Source organism: Petromyzon marinus, chromosome 82, assembly GCF_048934315.1.
Source record: "Petromyzon marinus isolate PM22_M1 ecotype Great Lakes invasive population chromosome 82, UKy_Petmar_22M1.pri1.0, whole genome shotgun sequence".
In the NCBI taxonomy this organism is placed as follows: domain Eukaryota; kingdom Metazoa; phylum Chordata; class Hyperoartia; order Petromyzontiformes; family Petromyzontidae; genus Petromyzon; species Petromyzon marinus.
Window position 1 is genome coordinate 7,044,393 of NC_133747.1, and position 6,697 is coordinate 7,051,089.

Below are 6,697 nucleotides of genomic sequence, written 5' to 3' on the forward strand. Positions count from 1 at the left end.
TCCCCTAATGATGGTAATAGGTGTGGCGCTGCAGGTTACTTTTTTGATGGAGTTAAATAGCGATTTGTGATCACGGGCCACTGAGGCAGACTCCATCTCCTCAGCAACCCGCGACCACCACCCATCCTTGCAGCGCCTCACGGCTCTCCGAACCTCCGAGCGAAGGCTGCGGTAAGCCTCCTCATTCTCTGACGTGGGATTCTGTAGCCGATGACAGTGGGCCTGTCGCTTTTTCTCAACCATCCTGAACAACTCCTCTGTCATCCAGGGTGTCTGGGGAGGTCTGGACCGCGTACCCAAAGCAGCCATTGCAGCTGCATGAGTCACAGTCCTAAACCTCGCCCATTTACCCTCGACATCAGGAGGAGTTGGGGACGATGCCAATCCCAGCCGCAAGCGATGATGAAATTCTCGCTTGCAACTTTCATCAGATAACTGAGACCAGGCCACTTTAGGTTGGAATGGGGTCCTGGGTGTACACCCACCACCGGAGTGGAAGAATGGCAGGCGCATCTTACAGATGACTAGTCGATGGTCAGAGGGCAGATCAGCTCCACGGTAGGTCCTGGTGTCAAGGACATGGGCTCGCATTCGCTGGTCCGTCACTATGTAGTCCAGCAGATGTTCTTGCTTGGACCCGGCATGCATCCATGATGTTGTGTGGATGCGCCGATGCCGGAACAGCGTGTTGGTAATTACAAGCCCATGGGCTGCACAAAAATCTAGCAGCCTCCTACCGTTGTTATTGAGCTGATCTGGCCCATGCCCTCCAATCACTCCAGACCAGGTGCCAGTATCATGACCAACTCGGGCATTGAAGTCACCCAACATGATGACTCTATCCCGAGGGGCCACTTTAGCCAGCACCTGTGACAGGAGGTCATAGAAGGCATCTGACTCATCGGCTTTGCCTGCATCCCTCCACGGATGTTCATCTTCGGTGGGGGCATAAGTAACCACGACCACCATTCCTCGCCTCCGGTTGATGGGAAGGCGAGCCCAAAGTAGCCTGGGGCTTACAGCTTCCCACACCTCACCGCCACGCTCCCACGCCCCCTTCATTCTTTTGTTCAAAAGAAGACCCACACCCTGTTGTTTGGCAGTCTGCTGCCCCGAGTAGAGGACTGTCCACCCCTCATGGTGGCAGGAGCCAGAGCCGGTCCACCGGACCTCCTGAATGCCGCATAGATCCAGGCGGTACCGGTCCAGCTCCCGACAGAGGAGTGGCAGCCTCTCCTCTGCAGTGAGCGTTCGAACATTCCACGTGGCCACCCGTAGTGGCTTTTCGTTGTTTCTGGAGTAGCCCCGAGGGTAGGTATTCAATCTCCTGGCTCCGCCAATTGGGGTTTGGCCAGGAGACGTCATAGACGCCTGGCCCCCCGGGGCCTCCGGCACAAGCTTAGTTGTTACATATTTCACTTTAATTCGTGGTTTTGTGGTAATTAATTGAAGGTGGAGGGGTTACCAGCCCCTCGCACCCGTCCAGAGCCCCCGTTTAGCCCCTGTGGTGGACACATATGCCATGAGGGGAGGAGCCAATCAAAATTGGAACTCCCCCCACAGCACTGTCCACGACAGAGTTGCCCGTCCGTAAATGTTAAAGCGAGAATGATATTAACCTGGCTAACTAAAACATAAAGACACTAACCCATACTCAGTAATTGTTAAAGCGAGAATGATATTCACCTGGGGATCTAAAACATAAACACACTAACACACAATCAGTAAATGTTAAAGCGAGAATGATATTAACCTGGCTAACTAAAACATAAACACACTAACCCATACTCAGTAAGTGTTAAAGCGAGAATGATGTGAACCTGGCTAACTAAAACATAAACACACTAACCCACACTCAGTAAATGTTAAAGCGAGAATGATATGAACCTGGGGGATCTAAAACATAAACACACCAACCCTTACTCAGTAAATGTTAAAGCGAGAATGAAATGAACCTGGGCATCTAAAACATAAACACACTAACCCATACTCAGTAAATGTTAAAGCGAGAATGATATGAACCTGGGCATCTAAAACATAAACACACTAACCACACTCAGTAAATGTTAAAGCGAAAATGATATTAACCTGGCTAACTAAAACATAAACACACTAACCCATACTCAGTAAATGTTAAAGCAAGAATGATATTAACCTGGGAATCTAAAACATAAACACACTAACCCACACCCAGTAAATGTTAAAGCGAGAATGATGTGAACCTGGCTAACTAAAACATAAACACACTAACCCACGCTCAGTAAATGTTAAAGCGAATATTAACCTGGCTAACTAAAACATAAACACACTAACCCACACTCAGTAAATGTTAAAGCGAGAATGATATTAACCTGGCTAACTAAAACATAAACACACTAACCCACACTCAGTAAATGTTAAAGCGAAAATGATAGTAACCTGGCTAACTAAAACATAAACACACTAACCCATACTCAGTAAATGTTAAAGTGAGAATTATATTAACCTGGCTAACTAAAACATAAACACACTAACCCACACTCAGTAAATGTTAAAGCGAGAATTATATTAACCTGGGGGATCTAAAACATAAACACACTAACCCACACTCAGTAAATGTTAAAGCGAGAATGATGTGAACCTGGCTAACTAAAACATAAACACACTAACCCACGCTCAGTAAATGTTAAAGCGAGAATGATATTAACCTGGCTAACTAAAACATAAACACACTAACCCACGCTCAGTAAATGTTAAAGCGAGAATGATATTAACCTGGCTAACTAAAACATAAACACACTAACACACACTCAGTAAATGTTAAAGCGAGAATGATGTGAACCTGGCTAACTAAAACATAAACACACTAACTCTTACTCAGTAAATGTTAAAGTGAGAATGATGTGAACCTGGCTAACTAAAACATAAACACACTAACCCACACTCAGTTAATGTTAAAGCGAGAATGATATTAACCTGGCTAACTAAAACATAAACTCACTAACCCACACTCAGTAAATGTTAAAGCGAGAATGATGTGAACCTGGCTAACTAAAACATAAACACACTAACCCATACTCAGTAAATGTTAAAGCGAGAATGATGTGAACCTGGCTAACTAAAACATAAACACACTAACCCACACTCAGTAAATGTTAAAGCGAGAATGATGTTAACCTGGCTAACTAAAACATAAACACACTAACCCACACTCAGTAAATGTTAAAGTGAGAATGATGTTAACCTGGCTAACTAAAACATAAACACACTAACCCACACTCAGTAAATGTTAAAGCGAGAATGATGTTAACCTGGCTAACTAAAACATAAACACACTAACCACACTCAGTAAATGTTAAAGCGAGAATGATATTAACCTGGCTAACTAAAACATAAACACACTAACCCACACTCAGTAAATGTTAAAGCGAGAATGATGTGAACCTGGGGGATCTAAAACATAAACACACTAACCCACACTCAGTAAATGTTAAAGCGAGAATGATATTAACCTGGCTAACTAAAACATAAACACACTAACCCACACTCAGTAAATGTTAAAGTGAGAATGATATTAACCTGGCTAACTAAAACATAAACTCACTAACCCACACTCAGTAAATGTTAAAGTGAGAATGATGTTAACCTGGCTAACTAAAACATAAACACACTAACCCATACTCAGTAAATGTTAAAGTGAGAATGATATTAACCTGGCTAACTAAAACATAAACACACTAACCCATACTCAGTAAATGTTAAAGCGAGAATGATATTAACCTGGGGGATCTAAAACATAAACACACTAACCCTTACTCAGTAAATGTTAAAGCGAGAATATTTGTATTCTACTGATCGATAATACAAAGTTAGACAACGAAGCTGAGTTGACACTAGCATAACTGCATACGATTGATTGCATTATCGCGATTGATAACCCCACTTCGTTAACGAGGCGTGGCCTGATTAGCATAAAGGCTGTCATTAACATAACCACACCCACACGTATAATTTGATACGATTTCCTCCCGAGTTAGCATAACTATACGCATAATTACACAAACAAACATAATTTCGGATCAATTATGCAAATTTCAAATTTCATTAAATTTTCATTATTTTCATCAAATTTTCACACACCACATATACAACTGGAGTGTATAGTGTAGTGTATAGTGTAGTGTTGTGTGTAGTGTAGTGTGTAGTGTATAGTGTAGTATGTAGTGTAGTGTATAATGTAGTGTATAGTGTATATTGTAGTGTATGGTGTAATGTATAGTGTAGTGTATAGTGTAGTGTATAGTGTAGTGCATAGTGTAGTGTATAGTGTAGTGTATAGTGTAGTGTATAGTGTAGTGTATAGTGTAGTAATGTATAGTGTAGTGTATTAGTGTGGTGTATAGTGTAATGTATAGTGTAGTGTATAGTGTATAATGTGTAGTGTAACGTGTAGTAGTGTATAGTGCAGTGTAGTAGTGTATAGTGTAGTGTATAGTGTAATGTATTAGTGTATAGTGTAGTGTGTAGTGTATAATGTAGTGTAGTAGTGTATAGTGTAGTGTATAGTGTAGTAGTGTATAGTGTAGTGTAGTAGTGTATAGTGTAGTGTATAGCGTAGTAGTGTATAGTGTAGTCTATAGTGTAGTAGTGTATAGTATAGTAGTGCATAGTGTAGTGTAGTAGTGTATAGTGAAGTAGGGTATAGTGTAGTGTAGTAGTGTATAGTGCAGTAGTGTATGGTGTAGTGTAGTAGTGTATAGTGTAGTGTATAGTATAGTGTATAGTGTAGTGTATAGTGTATAGTTTAGTGAATAGTGTAATGTAGTAGTGTATAGTGTAGTGTGTAGTGTATGATGTAGTGTAGTAGTGTATAGTGTACTGTAGTAGTGTATAGTATAGTGTATAGTGTAGTAGTGTATAGTGTAGTAGTGTAGTGTAGTAGTGTATAGTTTAGTAGTGTATAGTGTAGTAGTGTATAGTGTAGTGTAGTAGTGTATAGTGTAGTAGTGTATAGTGTAGTAGTTTATAGTGTAGTAGTGTATAGTGTAGTAGTGTATAGTGTAGTGTATAGTGTAGTGTATAGTGTAGTAGTGCAGTGTATAGTGTAGTAGTGTATAGTGTAGTAGACTATAGTGTAGTAGTGTATAGTGTAGTAGTGTATAGTGTAGTAGTGTAGTAGTGTATAGTGTAGTAGTGTAAAGTGTAGTAGTGTATAGTGTAGTAGTGTATAGTGTAGTAGTGTATAGTGTAGTAGTGTATAGTGTAGTAGTGTATAGTGTAGTAGTGTATAGTGTAGTAGTGTATTAGTGTAGTGTAGTAGTGTATAGTGTAGTAGTGTATAGTGTAGTGTATAGTGTAGTAGTGTATAGTGTAGTGTATAGTGTAGTGTATAGTGTAGTAGTGTATTGTGTAGTGTAGTGTATAGTGTAGTGTAGTAGTGTATAGTGTAGTGTATAGTGTAGTGTAGTAGTGTATAGTGTAGTAGTGTAAAGTGTAGTGTAGTAGTGTATAGTGTAGTGGTGTATAGTGTAGTGTATAGTGTAGTGTATAGTGTAGTAGTGTATAGTGTAGTAGTGTATAGTGTAGTGTATAGTGTAGTAGTGTATAGTGTAGTAGTATATAGTGTAGTAGTGTATAGTGTAGTGTAGTAGTGTATAGTGTAGTGGTGTATAGTGTAGTAGTGTACAGTGTAGTAGTGTAGTGTATAGTGTAGTAGTGTATAGTGTAGTAGTATATAGTGTAGTAGTGTATAGTGTAGTGTAGTAGTGTATAGTGTAGTAGTGTATAGTGTAGTAGTGTATAGTGTAATAGTGTGTAGTGTATAGTGTAGTGTAGTAGTGTATAGTGTAGTAGTGTATAGTGTAGTAGTGTATAGTGTAGTAGTGTGTAGTGTAGTAGTGTATAGTGTAGTAGTGTATAGTGTAGTAGTGTATAGTGTAGTAGTGTAGTAGTGTATAGTGTAGTAGTGTATAGTGTAGTGTATAGTGTAGTAGTGTATAGTGTAGTTTATAGTGTAGTGTAGTAGTGTATAGTGTAGTGTATAGTGTAGTAGTGTATAGTGTAGTAGTGTATAGTGTAGTGTAGTGTATAGTGTAGTAGTGTATAGTGTAGTGTATAGTGTAGTAGTGTATAGTGTAGTAGTGTATAGTGTAGTGTATTGTGTAGTTTATAGTGTAGTGTAGTAGTGTATAGTGTAGTGTATAGTGTAGTAGTGTATAGTGTAGTTTATAGTGTAGTAGTGTATAGTGTAGTGTATAGTGTAGTAGTGTATGGTGTAGTAGTGTATAGTGTAGTGTATAGTGTAGTAGTGTATAGTGTAGTGTATAGTGTAGTGTATAGTGTAGTAGTGTATAGTGTAGTGTATAGTGTAGTGTATAGTGTCGTAGTGTATAGTGTAGTAGTGTATAGTGTATTAGTGTATAGTGTAGTAGTGTATAGTGTATTAGTGTATAGTGTAGTAGTGTATAGTGAATTAGTGTAGTAGTGTATAGTGTAGTGTATAGTGTAGTAGTGTATAGTGTAGTAGTGTATAGTGTAGTGTATAGTGTAGTAGTGTATAGTGTAGTAGTGTATAGTGTAGTGTATAGTGTAGTAGTGTACAGTGTAGTGTATAGTGTAGTAGTGTATAGTGTAGTGTATAGTGTAGTAGTGTATAGTGTAGTAGTGTATAGTGTAGTAGTGTGTAGTGTATAGTGTATAGTGTAGTAGTGTATAGTGT